Consider the following 23,128-nt stretch of genomic DNA (forward strand, 5'->3'; position numbering starts at 1 on the left):
GCCTGGGGGTCTGGTTTGTGCTAATTTTTATTATGTCTCTTAATAACTGTTGGAGGCAGTCCTGTGTGTCTGTTGTCTCTGCACTTACTGTCTTTGTGCTGCATTACCTCCAATCGATTCATTCGATCGAATGCTGACCTGACCTCGCAGCTTCGTCAATGCAAGTCACAATGGCTTGCTATGTTCACAGAAGCAGAATAAATATAATGGAGCACACACTGTACCTCAAATGAAACACAAGGGGTAGTATTAGGTAAAGTACCAGAGGGCGTACCCCCAAGAGCACTTTTTGCATTTCAGAAGGGGCTAGCGTGAACCCTTCTGTAATACAGGTAACTTATTATTGGCCCCATGGAATCAGGGCAATACTTTGCCTCTGCGCCCGCACTGCATTGTGGACAGGGGTGCATAGACAAAGAGGTTGTGAGGCAGCGCACTGTGTGCAAAAAGAGGTGACGCACTCAGTGCACCCAGAGGGCTATAGAGAGGGAAAGAGGGAGTTACAGGGAATTCTCCAGACATCCGCCTTAAGGTTGCCTCTTAACACTTACATGTCAAACCACACACTTGAACATTCATTTTTTCTTTTTTTACATATGAACATTAATTCAGTCCAATGCCCCATGCCCTTCCCCTATACTTTAATCCTTTATCCCCAACTCAAATCCCATTACCTTAAACTCTACTTCCCTTTCACACTTCACTAACTTGATATACTATGTATTTTGGAGACCAAAACTTTGGGAAATGGTCCCTTTTCGAAGTATTTGTTTTAAGAACTAACAAATGTGAGGTGCTATGTTTAGAAGTGTCATTTTCGAGGTTTGAGGAAATTTTCAATTTCCTCATTTAATAGTAGCTCATAAACTTAAAATGTCATCATTTTGTTTCGTTGCATCCCGTCAATCCCATTGAAAGCTCTTCAACCCTCTCCACTTTTGCTTGCCCAATCATTCCCATATAGCAGCTACTGTATTCTAATGCATTCGCCATTGCTCCAAGCTCTTAAAACACTATTAGGTGACAGTGTAATAAATACATACCTCCATAAATATTATAACAAATGCTGCCAATTTTGTGACATTTTAAAGCTCGTAATGTATTTTCATTTGAATTTTTCACTTTGGCAGTATTTCCCATTAGGTTTTTGAGCGAAATCTTGTCATAAATTGCATTCTAGAACACAAATAAACACTAAACTAATTCGCAAACAACTTCATAAGAGGCTTGGGTTCTCCAAGGGGAATTGTTGGGTAAGTCAGTGTCCAGTTCTGTGCATAACTGCAAATTGGCTCTGCCACCCTGGTTAAAACTCAACTAACAATTTGTGTACAGGGGATTTGGGGTTTCTCATCCAGGAATTTTTGTCAATGCAGATGATGAATCATAAAAGCACACTGGACCACTATCATTGGTTGAAAGTGAATAGAATTTCTGTATTCCCTGAAGAAATTTTTAAGTAACTTAGTAGTAAACGGTACATTGCAAAACATAATGGAGTAAGACTGGTAAATACTGGTTAGAATTAAGTATATAAAACTTTATAGATGGTGTTTAATGCTTCTCCCCAAATGAATAGATGGTTAACTACGTGACAAACAATGAGTTTTCAAATATGTTTTGCCTACAAAGCATGAATTAAAATTGATAAAGTTTGAATATCAATTCTAAAGAAGACTTGATCTTGATGGACAAAAATCTTTACAATAGGTACACATCAGTTCCAGCGCATCTCACTACACCCCAAAACATGCTAGCCCTTATAAATGCCCTCCTGAACTTCTGCAAATAGAGGTACACTGACCAAACAAGGCAGTCTTCTATCAACCTTTCAACACAACGCCTGGGGAACGATGGCCCACACTTAGGGCCATATGTAGGTAGGGTCACATTTACCGACTCATAAATACCGAATTTTACCGATTCGGTATTTATGAATCGGTAAATGTGATGTAGGTAATCAATCTGTAATATTTACCGATTCGGAAAGGGTCGGTAATTTATAATCGGTATTTACCGATTCGGTAATGATGCATACCTTCCCATTGATTCCTATGGGCCAGGGGGCCCATAGGAAGCCAGTTACCATTACCGAATCGGTAAATACCGATTCGGTAATGGGGGGGGAGCACATTCAAGGGTGGCAGGGTGTCACATTGACACCCTGTTGCACCCCTGATTCCTGCATGTGTGCACATGTGGCGGACATACATGCCCTAAGGGCATGTATGTCTGCCACATGGCACTCTTATTACAGCAAAATATTGCTTTTTGCAATGTATTCGGTATTTATCACCAACCTATATTTGGTGGTAAATACCGAATTCTTTTTCCTAGACATCACTCATTTGAGTGTTACCTACATATCATTTCAGGACCGAATCGGTAAGATTACCGATTCGGTAATTTTACTGATTCGGTAAATTACCGGATCCTGAAATATGCACCCCTACATAGCAAATGCCTAAATACCGGTCGGTAACGGGATATTTACCGAAAATCGGCAGTTACCGACCGGTATTTGGCTTCCTACATATGGCCCTGAGCCTCAAATTTGCTGCTTTTGACACACAACCCCTGTCAGTATTAAAGCCCATACCAAAATGGGAAAACGTAATGCAACAAATATTAGATGTCCTAATGCAGTCAAGTAACCGTTTCTAACTTACCTTTGCCTCAGTTAATGCTCGGACTTGGAAAGCCATATTTTTATTGGAAAAAAGTAGAAGTGTAGAATTTATGGGGCTGGATTAGAATTACTCATATGTCAGAATTAGATCAGTGAAGTTGGGAAAAGGTCGGTCATATTAGGATAGCATTTAAAGTAAATATTACTCCTCCCTAAAAAGGATGTCTGAAAGAAGTCTTAGTAAATCTAGTAACTACTTCATTTTAATTATTTGACCTTTGGGTTTAGAGCCAATTTGTTGATTTTCTGTCCTGCTCGCCATGTCTCTTAAGTTTTCTCCTCACTTCCACCCGCACTCTTGCTGGCTGTCACCTTCACGTCGTCTAATATTACAATATTGAAATGGGGATGATTTTTGGTTAGGAATGAAACAGGTCACATATAGATGCGTAGTACATAATTACTTTCAAGAGAGACAACATAAAAACACACTAAATGTATTTAGCTCCATATCAACTAATTTTTTTTCCTGCTAAACAGGTGCAGATCTTGCATCATCTCATTCATTCTCCTCCTGTTCTGCCTTTTTAGTTCTCGTATGCGACAGCGCAAGCACTGCATGTGCTCTAGCTTGCGAGATAGTGCATAAAACAAGGGGCTTGCAGCCTGCCTGTTGCTTAACATTCGTTATCTTCTATGTTACTCTTATTTGCTAACTTCTAATTGGCCAGCACATTCTAGCTTTACTTCCTCTTCTTTCAACTGGAGCATGGATCAATTGCTGACTCTTTCAGCTTGATTGCTGACCACGCTGTGATTGAGGAACTTATTTTATTGTTTCTCGTTATCCTTGTCGAATCTCTCGCCATTGTAGTAGCTGAGCTTTACTATGCCACACACACTTCAGAGAAGCCCCCTTCTCCTATGAAATGGATGTTTATCATGACAGCAGATGTCATCTGCTTTTATTGTGACAAAAGATTTTATCTGCTTCCAAATGTATATTCACTAAGACATGGACATGGGCGCAATTGCTTTCCATATGTGATAGGATTTTCTTTTAACAAAAATCGTATTTTTTTTTTTAAAGCATGGGGAGATTAACTACCTTCATGGAGGGTGGGAGGGGGAGTTGTTCAGAGACCTAAAAAACATTGGCAAATAAAATAGGTCTCGCCTTTGAAACTTTTGATTGTGCCATTGCCTTTTGTTCACACTCACAGCACGGGCATTGCTGACTTTGGCAATGATTTGTAGCCATCCTGTATAGCAGCGTGGCTGCTGTGCAGGATGGCTAAAAATAAGAATTAAACAAAGACTATGATGAATATGGTGTCTATTCACTTTAACAGAAAAAGCACACTAGCCCTAGCTGAGTTATAGTGCTTTTTTAAAATTAGTATTGGCCACACTGCAAAGCATTTCCGCTGCTGTACAGCATGGCTACAAAATACTCCCAAATCCAATACCTCTCATAGGCAAGGCCAATTGGATTTGCTAATGCTTGTTTATGTTCTGCCCCTGCTCTAGTTCTACCTGTCCCTGATCTAGTCTTATTTCTAGATCCATGTATTTCCCTCCTCCTTTTCTTCTCTCTCTTCTCTCACCTTTTCCTCACAGTTGACATGATGCTGCATTCCTCTACCCGTCCATTTAGGTACAGGTCTTATGAGACCAAGCACTGGAAGGTGTTATCTTCCTTTTGATGGCAGGCATACTTTAACTATTTTGAAATGAGTTTAGGAAGCCGTTGCCACTTCTATCAGTAGGGGGAAAGAAATTCAAAGTTCCAAAAAAAGTCAATAAAGGAGCGTGACCCTTGATTTCAAGCCCACGGCTGTCACAATCAAAACAAAGTTGTTTGCACATGGTAGGCGTGTAAAGTCAATCAATATAAAAAGGTTAATGTGTAACTGATTTCTGTTTAACCTCAGTTCTGAGGTAACAAGATCTCATTCATCAATTATCAAATCAATGGAAACTGGAAAAGCAGGTAGAATAGGACCGATTTCATGGCTGTAGAACCACACATTCGTTCCCAATCAGACTAGTGTCAGATCTGGCTGAAGTTTTCAGTAATCCATCCTCCTACCAGCACTGTATCAGTTAGTAGCCTCTTTTTTACTTTCTGAAAGGACATGGAAAGGGGTACTCTGTGCTTTCTGGGCCGAGACATACTTTGGGGCACACTATGTGCAACACAAAAGTGATAGAAACTACAAAGGCATACAAGACAGGCTGGAATGCCTGTCCACCTACACTAAAAACGAACGCACTGATTTAGAGTTTTGCGGACGAGTTACTTCATCACAAACATAATAGAAATTCCGCCCTGCTTATTACAAGTGCATTATATGCTATGGCACTTGCAATAAAGCAGATGGGATACCTGTCAGGTTTGTGAAGGAGGACCCGGCCACCAAACTCTACATCAGGCCCTTAATGTTTTATGAAGGAACATATTGCCAATGTGGGTGTTATAGCAGTGTCCTATTAGAAATATTCTATTTTACTCTAAGGGTCTGAATTTGTGAGGTGTCAACACAGAGGCAGTCCCACTCAACTCCACATCCTTGGCATGGAATAGAAATAATAATAACTTTGGCCTGAGCCAGTGCATTCAAACATGCAAAGGCAGAAAAGCTATCCAGATTTTTTCAGCTTTAGCTTCAGACAGCAGAGGTATCCCTCAGGGCGCAGAGAATTTCCAGGCTCAGGGTTCAGATAGGATAGCTTCCCATTGGTGCAGTAAGATTTTAGAGGCTGAGGTCCCAAACACAACAATTATCCATTAGGCTTCAACATTTGTACAGGTCTATACATTGGACAGCAAAGCCATTCCTTTTATTAAGCATATTATAGAGCAGGGTTCTCCAAAGTCAGTTCTAAAGGCCCGGGTCCATGCCAGAATTTGAGAATATCCACATTTAGATACATTTAGTTACCTTAAAAATCTGGCATGGAACCGGCCCTCCAGGACCGACTTTGGAGAACCCTGTTTTAGAGGATCAGATATCTGTGAGGAAAAAAAAGCTTTGATTACACAAAACTCACGGGTTCAATCTAACATATCAGATCGATCTTTAAAATTTCACAGATCTTACTGGCCCAGGCACTTTACAGTAGAACGGTCCTATCTTACAGTCTGCGGTTTCTGAATGAAGAGTTCTCAAGTTACACGGGTCCATCAGGCTGCAAGTTATGTTTCTGATTAATATTGAAAACTCTACAGCAGACTTTATGAAATGTGGTCAGTTGTTAGACTCCTGTGAGCCACCATTCTGGGAGGTGAATTTTTGAAGATTCTTACTTTTATACAGAAACAAAGCCCAATCTAAAAATAGATGAAAGCATTCAGTTTGCACGTTTCAATTTGTATTAGGTAAAGTGTAAAAAGGACAAGATAATATAGAGCACGCTTCTCTGACAAGTAGCTTCTGAGCTATTGATAGCTCTCTCCAGGCTACCTGTAAATTGCTCTCCTCTGTGCAGTCCAGACTACTAAATTAGAGGATTGTGCTTGGTTGAATTAATATAAGTTTAGTAAACTTTAAAGTGTGCATTCCAAGGTGAAAATTATGAATTTTCAGAACTTGTATACTGATGTCTAAATAAAAGTTGTTGAATTTCCAAAATATTTTTAAAGCCGACATTTGAGTGATAAATCATGCATCACTGATTGGGGAGGCCTGTTACTAATATTATTACCCTAGGGCTTAGAATATGCAACTACAGCTGGTAAAAGCATTACCCATGTAGAGAAATTGCAAGGGGACGAAAGCATTTCTTTACATTACTGCTGGCAACTTTGCCTGATGGCTACTAGATACATCACTAATAATATTAATAGCTCGAGATCATTACATTGATCATAAATAGCTTTTATTACAGAAAAGGTTTGGGACCTCTGATTGAAGATGTCCAATGCTGGTCCCATCTTGAAACCACAGCGTCAACTCGTTCCACAAGCTGGTGATCGAAAACGTTGCTCCGTTAACGCCTCACCTGCTACCTGACTGCTCGGGTCCTCTAACCTCCCCATATCCCTACCCTGCCTTCTCCCTGTTCATCACTTCACTAGTAACTTTGTTACCGACCATCGAAGTCGTAACAAACCAACATAGTCAAGTAAGGTTCTGTAGTAGATGTGCCAGTATGAAGTGTTTTCTATGGAATTTGCTTATCAGGGTTATTCTATAGGCGTTTTCTGAAGGACACTATTTTTTCTTATTCTAACTTAGTTATCCATGGCCCCTACTTCGAATTTAACCAAGTACAACCATAATAATGTGCAGAATGTACTATAATGTTTAAAATGCACAAAAGCAAATAAAGATTTTTTTTTTAAAGAGGTAGCTTAGTAACAGTAACCTTTATCTGGCATTAGAAATGTTCAGCATTCGTAGTGTGTTAGATATGTCTTTTCTACAAGGAAGATGCCCAAAGGCAAAGTGAAGATCTTGGCGTTAACAACGCATTGTATATGGAGTGAGGCACAACCATGCAAATATCACTCACACAGCGCAGTGGGAGCTGCTCATCGAGCTTGTGTATTCGTTGACACTCACAATACTGTTAGCACAAACAGCAGTAGATGTCTAGTCACCTTAACTAGGGGGCCTGCTGAAAGGTTGGGGCCCTGGGCCAGAGTCTCCTTTTCCCATACCTTAAAACAATGCTGTGTGTGTGACTGAGAATTGAAGAAAGGCCAAGCACTCATTTGGGATCAAATCTGTACCATTCTGGAAAGCCCTTTGTTTTTCCTCTAGTGAGGGCAATAATCATGCAAGCCTACTGCAGATGAAAGGGGGATACCTAAGGTGTACTTTCTTGCAGAAGGTTAAGCTCTCTCCACCAGCTAACCGGTGACATGATTATAGGCATGGGTCAACAGCTTATCTGTCTGTACCTCTGTTAGCCCCAGTAAAAGGTCCTTTTACTCGAATCACTGGTGGACTAGTAAACGATGCACTGGTATACTTGCTACTCCACTGACTCCTGCTGGTCATTATTATATTGCTGAAAAAGGCTTGTTTAACCAAATAACAGGAAAAGAAATCCCAGTGTATTGTACATTTACTGGAGGTAGGGATTTAGGTGGGATGAAAAAAAGTGTGTGGGGGTATCTAAAATGGGCACGTGGCTTAAACACATAAATTACATTTCTCTGTTTTCTATAGTGTGAATCTGACCGGCATTTTGGTGCCCTTATGAGCTTTCTGTTACTTCATCCAGATACACTGCACAACATGACATAGACCTAAAACCAGCTAGGACTATTGGCTGTCAATGATTTTAATTATAGGACTATGAAATAAACATTACTGAGGCTTGAGGTAGTGGTCTTCACACTGTCTCAACCACGCCAGTTATGTTCACTCTATCTTAGACATGTACACCCTTTTTCTATCCACATCTCCTCCATCCATATGTTTTACTTCTTTTGTTCCTCTTCAGCGCCTCTTTTCACTCTCTCCTGAATGCATTTCCTTGCTTCTCGTTCACTACCCCCAAATACACAACGCACCCACCGACCTGTAACACTGCATTTTCTTTTGCCTGGTCAATATTTTGTCAAATTTGCCCCTCGATCACACATTTGCACAGAACCACAACTGCAACTAGAATACGTGATCATTGCACTGTGACTCAGCAGAGAATGATTGGATGACCATGTATTCTGAAATCCTTTTTGACCCACTAACAGGTACAGTGAAAAACCCACTTTGCCTTCAACCTCAACTCCAGAGCTCTCAATTGTGGCCTGTTAAAAACACCTACAGGTAACTCAGTACAAAGTATGCGCTATCCAAGAATAATATATCACACGAAAAAAATACAGGAACACAACATACTAACAATAGCAAAAACTCTTAGGGAATGCAATATTAGGTAAAAACGTGAAACAAAAATCAGGAATTAAATAACTGATGGATTACCTTAACGTTTTCACATTCAAATTTTAAATCACTTGGGGTTATTGCCTGTAATCATGGCATGAAAATACAGCCCGTTAGAAACCCGTTTCAATATCCGTTTTTATTTGCTACTGGATATGAGACCAGGACAGATGGTAGGCTAATCCTAAGAATTATAGCCGATAATGAGAAATGTTAGGCCACAGCTACGTTTTTCGACAGAGATCTGCCGAAACCCTAAAGTAATTACTAATAATTCAAGTACAAAATAAAATTCTTACCTGCCTTTTTCAGAGTGGAGCACTAGACTGGAAATATACGAGATTTTATAACCAGCAGGCTGCCATAAAATTAAGAGTGCCGACTGTGCCAAGTTTGTTTCAACATTGATTATCTTTTGGTTTATCACCTCGGTTATACATCAACTAGTGATATATTGTGCCCATGCTAGATTCAGGAACATTTCAATCAATAAAGCTGATCAGTGGGTGAATACACCTTCTGTAGACATCTGCATTTAAATAACCAGCCGGTCACAGAGTGGAGTTGGGGCGAACCTTTTAGCATATCCAAAGTGTGACAAGTGTCATCTTAAGGAGTTTGGGGGCTTCTGCCAAAGAAATATTTTGGGGTCCCCTGTTTGGAACAACTTTGAATTGTATTAACCATTTTTTGCTAATTCGAGTCCTATGTTGCCTAACACTATTGAGCAGTGGCGGCTGGTGAATTTAGAAAGTAGTGAGGCGTAAATAATGTATTTGGATTTTGAGTGAGCAAGACAGTGAAGGAAATGAGCTACATTTCTTCAGATGGGTTTGGGGATCACGGATTTCTCTGCCAAAAAAGTTTGCAAAACAAACAAAAACATTGAGCATTTGCCTGCACAATTACCTCATACATTGACCTAAATATCTAGATGGTGCCCATGCCACTGCAGGCTTGAGACAGATGTCTAACTCAGATTGAGGTCTTCTTTGACCCTCAAGCCCAACACAAACCGAACTTTCATGTGGCTTCTTTCTGACACCCACTCTCTTATTTTATGCACCAAAAATGAAAGACAAAACATTAACCTAAGAGGTAAAAAAAAAAAGTAATAGATACCCATCTAGAGGATGAATAGCACAATATGAAACTAGAAAACCTTAGATCAATCCTGGCTGACTTCCCCACTTATATTTTATAATATTTTATTTCAGTGACACTCCTTTTCTTCCATTATCAAATATTCAAGCATCTTCAAATATGTGAACTCAGGATGATAGCTGTACAAAAATGCCTTGTGTTGGATTTAATAGACTATAATGTTGATTCATGTATAATAAGAATCTCTGCCCAAATAATGGTGGGCATAAAAACAGATTTCACTTTTCGTTCACTAATGGAATTGTCGCTGGGGGTGGGGAGGTGTATGTTTCTAAGTTCATGTTTAAAATGACGGGAAGTGACATGGCTTAATGGCTACAGCTACCAACCATGCAACATAGAGAAGCAGTTTCAAATCCTGACAAATCTCTCTGTGCCATAACATGTAACATAGTGTGTGTCTTTTGTCCAACGCTCTGATCTCAACCTCCAAAAATTAATAACAAGCCATTAACATTTTGATGTCAGCAAAGATACCGATCTAGTGACTAAATTGCAGTAAAACTTGAAAACTTGTGATCAATCTTGGCTACTCTGCTTGTCTAAATGTCTGATCCCAGACAAATACTTTATTTCACCTAGCCTCCTTTTGTTCAATGTCATAACCAGAGCACTTTCAAATACATGAATCCAGGCTGTGTGCTGTATCCAAGCAACCCCTTCCCCCAATTGGGCAATTAAAGACAATCACCTGTGAGATGGGGCAGCCCATTTACAGCATTGGGCTCTGGTGCCAGTATATCTGCTGCACTACAGATAACTGAAAACGAACCACAAATAATCAATAATAGTGCCACCTATTATACTCTCGTGTCTGTACCCTCGTCTGTGGTCTCTTTCAAGCGGCAGCATCCCTCTGTCTCTCTGCTACCTCATTAGAAGCATCTACAAGGAGAGATGCTGCACCTTGAATTCTTGTAACCCACCTTTTCCACCCAGGAAAGAGCTTTGAAAAAGACTCTGGAAGCATCAACGCTATACAAAATGACAACTATTCGTAATTGTCAGTATTGATGTGAATGCAGTTCGATTGAGAGAAATGCTCTGGCTGTTAAACAGGAAGTACGTTTTCCAAGGCACACTGGTCACCATAGATCCTCAGCTGTGAGTACGCACTTATCTTGGGCGCATTCACGTTTTAAGTGATTTCTTTTTCTAAAGTGTGCATCATTTGACCAGAACAGAGCTCTGTTTAAATATCAATAACATAAGAATGCTGAAAGAAAGCATCAGCATACTATACGCCACAGCTGAAACTAGGGTGACCAACTGGCATTGGTGCAAATTCAGGACGGTGAGCGTAAAAATTCAGGACAAAGGGTCAAAATTCAGGACACAAATTCAGGACAGGAGGTCAAAATTCAGGACAAAACTTCAGGACAATAGATAAGTTTTACAGACACATCATAGGAGGTCGCGCAATAGTATATAAGTAAGCCCACATATTCAACCATTTGCAAACCTATCCATCATGTATCCTTCCATCTATCATTTCACCCATCCATCCATCCATCCTTTCACTCATCCATACATCATCCATCCACCCTATCCATCTGTACACTCATCCATCCACTCTTCTACCCATCCATCCATTCACTCATCCATCCAGCCTTTTACCCATCCAGCCATCCTTTCACTTACTCATCCAGTCACCCAGTCACTCATCCTTCCACCCACCCATCCACCCTTTCAGTCATCCATCCATCTTCCCTTTCTCTCTCCGTCGACCCTTTCACTTAGCCATCCTTTCTTCCTTCCTTCCATCCACCCACCCATCCATCTACTCATCCACTCATGAATCCATCCATTGACCCTATCACTCATCCAACCTTTCTCTCATCCATCTATCCTTTCACTCCTTCACTCATCTATTCATTCTTTTGTCCATCTACCCTCCCTTTCACTCACTCATCCATCCTTACATCCACCCTTTCACTCATCCGTCCATCCATTCACCCTTGCACTTATCAATTCATCAATCCAGCCATCATTTCACTCATCCATCCACTCACTCATCATCCACCTTTTCACTCATCCATCCTTTCACTCATCCATCCACCCTTTTACCCATCCAGCTACCCTTCCACCCATACATCCAGCTATTTACCTTTTCTCTCATCCATCCTTCCACTCACTCATCAATCCATCCATCCATCCATCCTCTCTCATTCTCCATCTATTCAATCTTTAATTCACCCTTTCACTAATTCATCCAGCCATCCACCCATCCCTTCACTTACTCACTCGCCCTCCTTTCCATATTAATTTTGAGCTGATCCTTTTTGAGAAGAGGCCCATCAAGAACTTCACCCTCGCTGCAGGAGCCATTCCAGGACTGGGGCAGAAGCCACCCAGGGCAGAGACCGGATCCATCACAGGGTGGACAGGAGCCATCACAGACGGGGATGGGGGACAGGGGGGGGGGGGGGGCATTAGCCACCACATGGGAGGACAGGAGCCATCACGGGGGGGGGCAGGATCCACCAGGGTGGGCACAGGGGTGGGCATGCAGTATTCAGGTATCATCTTGGCCCTTCCAGGGTGGGGGTAGGGCTCCCTCCTGGACAATACAACGAGAAGACAGGCTCTCTTTCTAAAATATTAGTTTTGCCACCCCACACTGATGTACAGTACTTAAAGGAGATACTCCAAGAGAACTGATTTAACGGATTGTCCTCCATACTTTGTTAATCAGTGTGGGTGCGATTGCGCCATTTCTTAATTTTATTACATTATAGACTGCATGTTTGAAGAACCGAGGTCTGCTTACAATTTAGTAACAGTAATTAAGCTCTGTGAAGAGAACCGCGTGCTGCCTGGTGTAATCAGGGCCGGTTCTAGGATGTTTGGGGCCCTGGGCAGAAAGGGAATTTATTTATTTATTTATTGCGTTTTTATATAGCGCGGACTTTACCCGAAGGTGTCAGAGCGCTTCACAATAGGAGCAATGATGATACATAAGTGAGCATGTTACAAAATCAAACGGTACGTTACATGAGGCAATAGTGACAATTGTGCAAGTATCAAGAGCAAACAGTGTGAGGCCCCTCCAAATTGCAGAGACATGACCCATTCAGGGCTGTTTGCATCTGAATAGATGCCCCTGCAGCTGCAGCCCCTCCCTCACCTTCAAACACCTCTTAACAGCTCATCAAGGGCTGAAGGTGTGAGGGTTGCCATCCGCTGCGCCTCTCCAATGCTGCTGGGTATTTGAGCCTTGGTACAGCATCGGAGTCAAGAAGGGAGGTGGGTGGAAGCTGTGCCGCTTTTAGAGTGGTGCGACCGGTGCCCGGTTAAAATTACGGACAAATGGCGTCCGTTAAAGAATCCTTCACGGACAACGGACAGACGGCCGAAATTACGGACTGTCCGTGAAATTTACGGACGGTTGGTCACCCTAGCTGAAACTGAACCACCTCTAGGCAGTTGGGGCCACCAGGGGTATTAATTCCGAGCCGCCGACCGGTGAAAGGAGCAGAAATCAGAAGACTTACTTATAGCTCCAGACTCGCGCTCATCCGTCCACGTGCTTTCCATGAGGCAAGTGCTGTGCAATTGCTGTGTTCTAAGAGCTAAGCTGCGTGTCACGTTCAAACATGAGACTCGGGTTACATTCTGGTTTCACCCGCCCAGAGGATTTTGTTATAGATGCACTCTCCTCGCTCACGTCACTGCTAGTGACCTCAGTCTGTATGGCGCCAGAGCGAGGTTCACAACCTTATGCCCAATCAGAAGGTCAGATAGGAAAGGAGGCGCTTCTTTTCCCTTTATCGGGGCTTCTGGTGGCGCATAAGGGTGCATTACAGACAGGCCCCGTGTCACCATTATCTGACATGCTGCACTGGCTGACGCTAGTGCAGCATGTCCGATAGGTATTGCGTCAGTGTGAGGAAGGGCTGTAACAGTTTGTAATGTAATGTACTTGTTACTCAATGCACTCTCCCTACTGAGGTTCTCTGCCTTGCTGCTCAGCCTATGGTGAGGTCATTTAAAATGTTCAGTGGGTTTGTATTTAAAGGAAAATCAGTTGGTGTGGAAGAGCTGAGCAGCGAGGAGGCTGCTCCTGGTGGGGCACTTATATGGATCAGACTAACATCCTGTAACCTATGAAGTAATCTGAAGAATAAATCTACTACCTTTTCTACAAGACTTGCCTGCGCATCATTCTTCGTTTTAACACAGTTCACGCCTGACACCTGCGCAATACAGGCCAGGAAGCCCTCCTCTGGTGTAAGGAGATATTTCAGTTTTCAATGAAAACAAATGATCGGTAAGATAATTTGTTTTCATGCAAAAGCTGCATTAGATAAGGAATTATGTTATGCAGCGTGAGGCAGTGATGGTTAGAGGGTCGCCGCCCTATTGCCCTCATGGAGCAGCCGCTGGGGAACCGGGTTCGATCAACATCCTGTGATTCTGGGCAAATTACTTAATCTCCCCGAACCTAACAAAACAAGCATTTACAATGCAATAGGTCTCGCAATGACATTATTTTAAGGTATTGACATTATAAATGGCAATGCCATTAAAAAAATTAAAAGGCATTGTTATTTACAATACCAAAGGCAACACCTATTGCATTGCATAGCGCGGTGTCCGTGAAGACGGTGTTGCGCTTATTAAAGTAAAAAAAAAAGAAAAAAAAAAAGTGTGTTGGGGCAGAGAGAGAAGAAGAAATGACGAGACATGTGAGATGGGGAAATAAGGCACGGAGAGAAATGAAGGGTGGGGTACCTGCTGTAAGTGCCTGCACCGCTCCAGGTGTACGTCTCTCCCTACAGGCAAGCGTACAGCTCTCTACAGGCAGGCGTACACATCTCCCTACAGGCAGGCGTACAGCTCTCTACAGACAGGCGTACACCTCTCGCTACAGGCATACAGCTCTCTCCCGACAGGCAGGCGTGCAGCTCTCCCGACTGGCAGGCGTGCAGCTCTCCCGACTGGCAGGCGTGCAGCTCTCCCGACTGGCAGGCGTGCAGCTCTCCCGACTGGCAGGCGTGCAGCTCTAACTACATGCAGGCGTGCAGCTCTCCCTGAAACAAGCAAGCATACAGCTCTCCAGAAAGGCGCGCTGTACCCAGAACTGAGAGGTGCCTCCGCGGAGGTGCTGTTACTATGCCGGTGTGCTGACAGTACATGTGCTTCTGCACCTCTAACGAGGCAGAGGTGCCCTGGTGCAGGGATACCTGCTCACCACTGTGCACAGTGACCCCAGATGTGCAGGCTTCCTGTGCCGTCACATAGTGGTGTGCCGCAGACTTCGATGTGTCTGTCTGGGTCCCAGCACAGACATGGTGCACCCATGGCCGTGCAGCGTGGCTCCTGCTGCGTGGTACTTCTAAGGGCAGCGGGCAGCACCCTCCCCCCCACACACAGAGTGAATAGCATGTAGGGGTCAGTTATCTGTTAATAAGCGAATCCTAACCAATGGGTTCATTCAGGGAGGTCGCTACAGTTGGCACTTGGCATGGTCAAGCGGAAGCTCTGGTTACCACCCACCCTCTTTTAAGTGGCTGTCGTGGTCTCTGTGCTGTGCGGCCAGAGATCCCCTAATCGATTGCAAGCCGTGGAGCCTACAGCCTACAGCATTATTTGAGTGGTGTGACTGCAGCGCCTCCCCCCGCAGGAACAGCATGCAGTGTCCCTATTAAAGTAGTGTTACCTAGATGATCCTCCTTCCTGCGCCCCCCTTATATGCCACTACTGAACATAGTGTTACTTTCCCCACACCCTACTCCAGTGATAGTCCCTACAAATTCCGGCGCTGCCTTGGTGCTCTAGTTAGGATATCCTCGATGTCCTCCTCGATGTCCCCGGCCCGTGCACCCCTCCCACCCATATGGACCTGATGAGTAACGCGCGGTGCTGGAAGAGCCCGAGCGCCTTTGCAGAAAGCACACACTGGCACCTACAGATGCGACGCTACCTGGATGCACCCCCCTCCCTGAATAACAGAATGGGGAGGGTCATTACAGACGCGCCTTGTACCGCGACAGTCTGACGAGGCCCCCCTTATATAAAGCTCAGTGTTCCCTATAGACTGCACGTTCACCAGCATTGGATACCCTATAGAATACATGTAGTGACTTCTACATACTTAGGGTTATCTGAAAGAGCTACAAATGCGTTGCATTGCCTGTATATCCCTATAGGTAACAATCAGTGTCCCTCAATGGATTGGGGGTGGCTTGGATGGACTAACCAGGGCCCCATGGATAGCGTGCGGGATTCGGTTCCCTATAGATGTCTTTGTGTAGTGTTACTACGATTCTTCCCCTGTGGATTGTAGGGTTATCTGTGTGTACTGGTCCCTACAGAGGCTCCGCGGGAGGTGTGGGGCTGATTGAATGTACATAACGCCGCCTGGGTGTTCAGCTCACAGTCCCCTATAGACAGCGCACAGCAGCCCTTACAGCGCGCGTGGTTACCTGGATGGTCTGGCTGGGGTCCCCCAATACAGGACCCCCACCAGCTTGCAGTAGAGGTCCGGGATGGCCTGGCCCGTCTCCTTCTCCTCCCCGCAGGTGGCCGAGGCTGAGATCCAGGTGGCCGAGGCTGAGATCCGGGTGCCCTCGGCCAGGTTGAAGTACGGAGGGTGCAGACCTCAGAGGGTGGTACCGGGGAAGCCAAGAGAGGCAGCGCAAACTGAAGCCGGCAGGGCTGGGTCCACTGCTGTCGTCTGTCCGTGCAGCAGGTACAGGAGCTGGGTCCTCTGTTGTGGTCTGTTTGAACAGCGGGCACAGAAGCTGGCGGGGATGGGTCCTCTGCTGTGGTCTGTCCGGGCACAGGAGCTGGCAGGGCTGGGTCCTCTAATGTCTGCTGGCGAGGGCTGTGTCCTCTCCTGTTGTTTGCTCACGGTTGCAGGGTGCGGCTCATGCCTGAGGGCAGGCGCTCAGAGTGAGTTGTGGCGGTGCCCTGGAGAGCGCACCGGCTGTCCTTGGAGAGGCACAGCAGAGATTGACGCTCCTCAGGTGACGGGAGCTGACATGTGTTGGGGCCGCCTACGCTCCGGGATCTGGCGAGAGGTGCTGGACAGGCTGCTCCGGAGGCAGAGCTACCTAATCAAGTGATGAACTATCCACCATGCGCCTCGCTCCCCTCCCCCACCACTCCCACTGCCAGCCTGTTGCCACAATGGACTTTGGAGCACGCTCTGCACCCATGGACAGTGCTTTCGATAACAATGAGGAGGGGCTCGGCTTCATGTGGGAGGAGGTCAGGAGCGCATGGGGTGGGGCATCTAAGTCCAGAGGGAGGGTCTTAAAGGACCCGGTCAAGAGAGGCAGTCCGCGAGTCCCCAGCGAGGGCACCTTCAGCTGTGCAACGCTTTGGTGCCCTGCATACTTTGCAAGTTGCCACCATCTATTGCACCTACAGCCTCCGAGCAGTATCGGAGGCACAGTGTGTGACCCTCTACACCTGTAGAAATGTGTCTGCTCGCACCACAGTCACACCGGTGAACGAAAGACCGAGGAACACAGTATAGGCAGCACTGACTGGTGGCCTGTGGGCGCTTCTTGCTGAAGAGGTTTCGCCAGTTGGCTATATTTCTGCGTTTACTTCAGGTGTTATAGAGAAAGCTGAGTATTGCCTACGCTCGCAGCTACTCCACTGACTCGCACACGTAGGAGTACCAAGGAGAGGGCGTAAGGTGTTGATGTAAGTGCGGAAAGCGCATCAACTGGGAATTAACCCCACGAGGTGCCCTCGGAAGGGAAAAGGTGAACTTCTAACTTACGGGGACATTTAGAGGGAAATAGAAACACATTTAAAAGGGACGACGATCGGAACACAGAAGAGAAGGTTTTTACGAACAGAAACGAAGACAGCCGAAAAGGGAGTTTTTTAAAGATTATAACTGGGCGTGCTGGGTGGAAGGGGGCAGAGAGTGAGAGGCGAGACTGGAGGACACGGGTAGCCTACGCCCCTGGACGGCCCATTCGGACTGGATCCTTTGCTTTACGGCTTGTTTACATAACACTCCTACTTTAGATAAGAAATTGCTTCACGACAGCTGTGAAGCAAACGATCCGTCTGGATGGGCCGTCATGAAAGGCGAAAGGCCGGTAACAAAGAAGCCTAACTTTAAATGGGAGGCCACCGTTTACCATAAATGATGACGCCTTCCAATGAAAATGAGGGGCGGGGCTTCAAGCCCCCTTCTGAAATGTCCTCTCTCACTAGAAGTCTCACCGAGTGAGCAGCGCATGCGCTGCAACGCTAGGCGAGACCTAAAAATGAATTCGTCCTTGTGTAACGCAACTGCTGCTCATGTAAAGCGCTCTGATACCTGACACATTTGAGTCAAATTCGAGCTACATAAAAGTGAGGGGGGAAAAAAACATAAGATACAAAAATAACAGAAATTAGCCATAGAGAAAGTTCACTTTCTCCAGTAGGTGGGTGCCCTGGGAAATTGCCCACTTTGCCCATGTCTTAAAACGTCTCTGTGTGAGAACCTTTCTGTCACCTGTGAAAAGGTGATTTTTGTTATCACTGTAAAGTGTCTGTTAGGAAACGACTGGCGGCCTATCCCTCTTATAATCTACTACAGATAGGTGGCATGGGTCCAATTAAAAAAATTCTGCTTGTGCTACCAACGCCTGCTTTAGTGGTTTAGATATCAGGTAGGAGTGACAGGCAAGAGAGCGCTACAGAAACAGGGAGAGAAAGGCAACATAGAGAGAATGTGAGAAAAGCATCATGAAAGAACAAGCATTTACAATGCAACGGTCTCGGCATTGTTAAAGTTAGAGCTATTGGCATTGCTCATGACATTATTTTTGTTTATGTTTTTAAAACATTTAAAGAAACCGCATTGTTATTTACAATGTCAATAGCTTAATCACTCTCAAATGCGAGATTTATTATGCGAGCATTATTTGGGAAGTTTGGCAAATCCATAATTATGAGGAAAACGCTGCAGCATCGCAAAATGCCAGTGGCCCAGACTAATATGCATGATTAGTATTTGGATTCCATGCCCATTCCTTCTTTGTCCTCTCTGCTGAAACTGCTGCCCGAAGTGTCAAATTTTCCCAATCCTGGGAGAACCCAGGCCATCAACTTTATTTGTGTCAGTAACTGACCATCATCCATGACTTGCAAGAATCCCCCTAGGCGTGGTGTACCTAGGCTGGATTTGAACCAGTGACCCAAACAAAGATCTTATTTCAAAGATGGCTAAACTCTTGTGAGGCTTTAAATATATCAGATGGGATCTTGCTTTCTCCTACGAGGACCACATGAGTTTCCTGCACAGGTGAATGCCCAAAGATGGCTGATGCATCGCCAACGTTGAAGAAGGACAGGGCCGCAGCATGGTTTGGCATGGACTGGCGTTGCTGTTCTTTGCACCACAGCTGTAATTACATTGATTTTCTCTTTATTGTTGGAGCTCTGGGCCGGTGTTGTTGTAATGCAGGTCGGTTAGCACCGGTCCATCGCAGCTGAATAAACAAACCGAGAAAGGAGCGAGCGATGTTCAAATATTAGTCCCCTTCAGGCAGACGGGGAAGATTAGACATGAATCTGTGTCACAATAATATGGGCAGAGATTATGGGCAGATGTATTCTCTGAGACGGGATAAAAGGTGCTGCTTTCCTTCCACGGAAGGAGCGCATGGCTATTGTCTGGGCGCGTGGCAGAAGGGTTAAAATGTAATTGGAATATAGTGCTCGCACTAGCGTGGCTTAGCAGAGATTTGGGTAAGACTCCGAGTAGCACACAAGGCTGTTTTGTGAGCGCCTGGTTCTGCCGAGGGACTGCAGCCGCCGCGGTCAGCGACTGCCAGGCAATGGAGCCAGCCCAGTAAACACAATGAAAGCGGAGTTTGTGTGAGCCTCGAGCTCCCTGCCCTTTCCCAGAGCGCACGCAGCAGAGCGCGGAGTGCGGCACAAGCCCTCGGCGGAGGCACAGGCGCGCGGCGCGGCTCTGAGGAGGGGGCCGCCGGACCCATGGCTTCAGCCTTCATGTGCGGCGTGGAGGACCTGCTCTTCAACAGCAGCCGCTTCGTGTGGAACCTGACCGTGTCCACGCTGCGGAGGTGGTACGCCGACCGGCTGGGGGGATGCGGGCACCTCCTGAGGACCTGGTGCGGGCTCAGAGAAGTTTACCAAGTAAGAACCAGGGGGCATTTAGAGGGTTACAGGCTGGCATGGCGAGAGGGAATATCGACAACTAATTACACATATCCACAACAGTGCACCATCAGCAAGTACACTTATTGCACCTCCGCTGCTGATGCATGTATATTTACATCAAACTCCTTTTACCTTCACTCAGTGCCTTGCTGCAACAGAGCATCTTCGGTACCTCAGTACTTGCAGCGTTTTCTAAAAAGCATATTTCCAAGCAGTCATCGGAGACAGCCATGAACACCGCCGCCTTTCTCCGAGGTCAAGTAGAAATGCCTCGGAGAAACGCAGCGGCGTTTTCGGGGGCGTGTTTTCTTTCTCGCCTCTTGCCATTGGCTGGAATGTTTACATTCCAGAGGAGAGAAAGAAAGTAAAAAACACGCCCCCGAATCCGAAAAAGACGGGGCTTGTTTGGAGAGACAATGCTCTTCTCCAATGGCTGACTAGTATTTCAGAGGCCAGCCAATGGAGAAGAGGTAAAAAAAAGGGGTGGGTTAAAGCCCCACTCCTAACATTAAATCTCGGAGCGAGACTGTGCAAGCGCAGCCTTCGAGCCGAGACCTAAAAATCAATGGCGAGTCAGAGGCGATGAAGAGGGTGAGGTAGCAGAAGACAGTGAGAGAAAGTGATGAGGCAGAAAGACAGGGTTGATGGAAACACAGAGAGCAAGAGGGTCTACACCCTCAAGACGGGCACCTGAATAGTCAGGGTACAAACAAGATCAAAGTTTGAGGGTTTTTTACATGGCCATAGCTTATTTTAATATAGTCCAGAACACTGAATGTTTTTTATACAAAGGATTTCACCAAAATATTTCTCATATTACTCGGGTGCAATCTTTTAAACATACTTAAATAATATTTGCACGCAACATTTTTCCAGATTCAAAGTGACTAAGAAGCAAACAAAATGATTTTTGGAGGGGATCCTACCCACCTCCTTCCTCCGAAATAAGCACCTTGATGTATGCAACCGCATAGTACATCTAAAAGGTGCCATTCGCTTGTCCAGCTGGTTATCTTTCAGACTTTCCGCCTCAGGTGATTTGGTTACTGGGCTTGCACAGCCTAGCTCCTGCTCGGCGCCTTGTATGGTATTTTCACCACAGCTGTTCCAAAAATAATTTTTATTAAAACATCTATGCCCTTGTCAGGGAACTGCAAACAGATCAAAGGTCTCCATTTAAGGACGAAGGTGTTGAATAGTGGGGAAGCAATCAAGAGCTGATTATTGTCTCCACCAAAAAGTTAAACATTTGGACCAACAGCGTTACTGCTTTTGGACATTCCAGGCTTCTGGGATCATTTAGCATCACATCACCGTAGATAGTCTTGATAGGATTGACCATAAAACTGAGAGCAAAGGTCCCCTAACTCCCTGCCACCAGAGAGATGCCACATCTTCGCCGACCAGGAGGCGGACCAAAATACTGAAGACACTAGGGCTTTCTCCACCTTGTTAGGGAACTGATCCAGCCTCAAACTCCCTTACCAGTGATACTCAAATCATGGCACCACTGCTCATCGGGCTGTTTTGGATCCCGGTGCCTTTTCGCAGTCCTGTGAGTAAAGGAATGCCTGTACTAGTTCTGGTAGACAACTCTCTGGATAAAGGGATAACACTACGCCAGGAAAACACATTACTGGTTTCCTGTTAAATTAGATGAAGCTGAATAGCTCATTCAAAACAGTAATATGCTCAACGTCCCCCATCTAACATTGCAGCCACAATCTTTAAGTGCAAAAAGAAAAGCCCTCAACAATTACCCTTCGTTTGACCCTAGCTATGTGAAAGACCCTAATGAAGTTGAAGATTAGTAGCTTTTCACCCATATAAATCAGAAGGTTGGGGTGCACCCTCCTGGTCGTAGATACAAAAACTCATTTGCTAGCCTTAAGAGGTAAATGTGGAACCCTGGTGCGTGTGACATATGAAATAACCCATCCCTGTGCTTGTATGGTTTTTATTTGCAATTTTGAACGAGTCACTCTTGAAGAGGCAATTGTCTGCCATGTTATTCCCTTCACCACATCTCGCACTACCTTCTCCTGACACAAAGTATGCCATATCAATGTCAGTGCATCTGGCATAGTAGCACTTCATAAAATAATGACTACAGCTCTGGCTGTGTCTATCAATTTTCTAACTTATCCATGCCTATGTGGTGCCTGACAGTGGGTGTCACTGGGCATAACTGATACCAAGTCAGCATTACTTTTCAGACGAGAATGTGTTTGTCATATCTCCTGTCAATTTTAGAATGGGTGAAGAAAGCAATTGGAGCTGGCAGCCTTCTCATCGCACCCAGACATTTACCAGTCACTCTTCGGGTCTCAGTGAATCGGATTACATCCCCTAGAGTGAATGCCTCAATTTTTTTCTGCTGCCTGTAGGTCCGCAAAAAAAAAGGAAAAAATAATTGCATCACATTCTCATAAGCTTTCTTAGTCTTTGAGGAGGTTGCTGCTCCCCGATGGAGGTCCAAGTTTCCATATGTCCTTTGTGAATCATGGCGACTGTATACACTATTCTGCATTTTTACTTTTTTTTACACTACCCTCAGTGGTTGCTCCTGAGTAAGTAGCCTATTATTCCACACAAACATTTGGTGTCACACACGGGGTGATTTTTAACCATACCACTGTGTTTTATTCTTGACAGCTGTACTATTTAGCTGTCATGAGAGGTATGTTTGTCACCTATAAGCCAATTCAACCATACATATCCTTTCGCATCACTCTTGGATTTTAAGAATATTCCTACATTTTTGTTTTAGGATGTCCCCTTATCATCTTGTCCTGATGAGGCCATATATCCCGTCACATGGGTCGAAATGTCAGACATTATATGTACAAACCTGATAAGCCTAATCATGGAACAGGCTGAGAGAACATCAAGTCTAAGGACTGAGTTTTTTTCTGAAACACACGTCTTGTTCCTCTGGGTTTAACTTCATTATTGTTTTGGGGTGGTTCTGTTTCACTTGGGACACAATGTACTATATAGGTGGTCTTGATGTATGACAATCGTTGTATAAATCATTACAAAATTTGTGATTTCGAGTGATGGTTTCTTTTTGCAAAGTTGGTTGCATTAATAGCTCTCAGTAACTGATGCTGATTATTAATAATTGATGACTAATGGTGCCAAAGAGAACCATTGTCACTTGAATACATTACTCACCTCTAGGACATGCACATCTGTACAAAACATACTATTAAATAGACATTGGAAAATCTATTATTTTAGAAGCCAAAGAACATATGAGCATTGGGTGCTTTCATTGCTAATAGCTTTA

At 44.6% G+C, this 23,128-nt stretch overlaps 1 protein-coding gene across 3 annotated transcripts in view; it reads right to left on the bottom strand.

The window, feature by feature from the left end:
- Positions 1-23,128, bottom strand: part of LOC146858226 (queuosine 5'-phosphate N-glycosylase/hydrolase-like) — a 244,336-nt gene that overhangs the window by 145,450 nt on the left and 75,758 nt on the right. Inside the window, exon 1 of one of the 3 annotated variants that reach the window (XM_085649032.1) lies at positions 8,829-8,852. The exons of the other annotated variants lie outside the window; for them this stretch is intronic. The gene's annotated coding sequence lies outside the window, so the exon portion shown is untranslated. Of the gene's footprint in view, positions 1-8,828; positions 8,853-23,128 lie in introns of those variants that run through there. 3 annotated transcript variants of the gene reach the window in all.

The sequence above is a fragment of the Triturus cristatus genome, chromosome 3_2 (assembly GCF_964204655.1).
Source record: "Triturus cristatus chromosome 3_2, aTriCri1.1, whole genome shotgun sequence".
Lineage (NCBI taxonomy): Eukaryota > Metazoa > Chordata > Amphibia > Caudata > Salamandridae > Triturus > Triturus cristatus.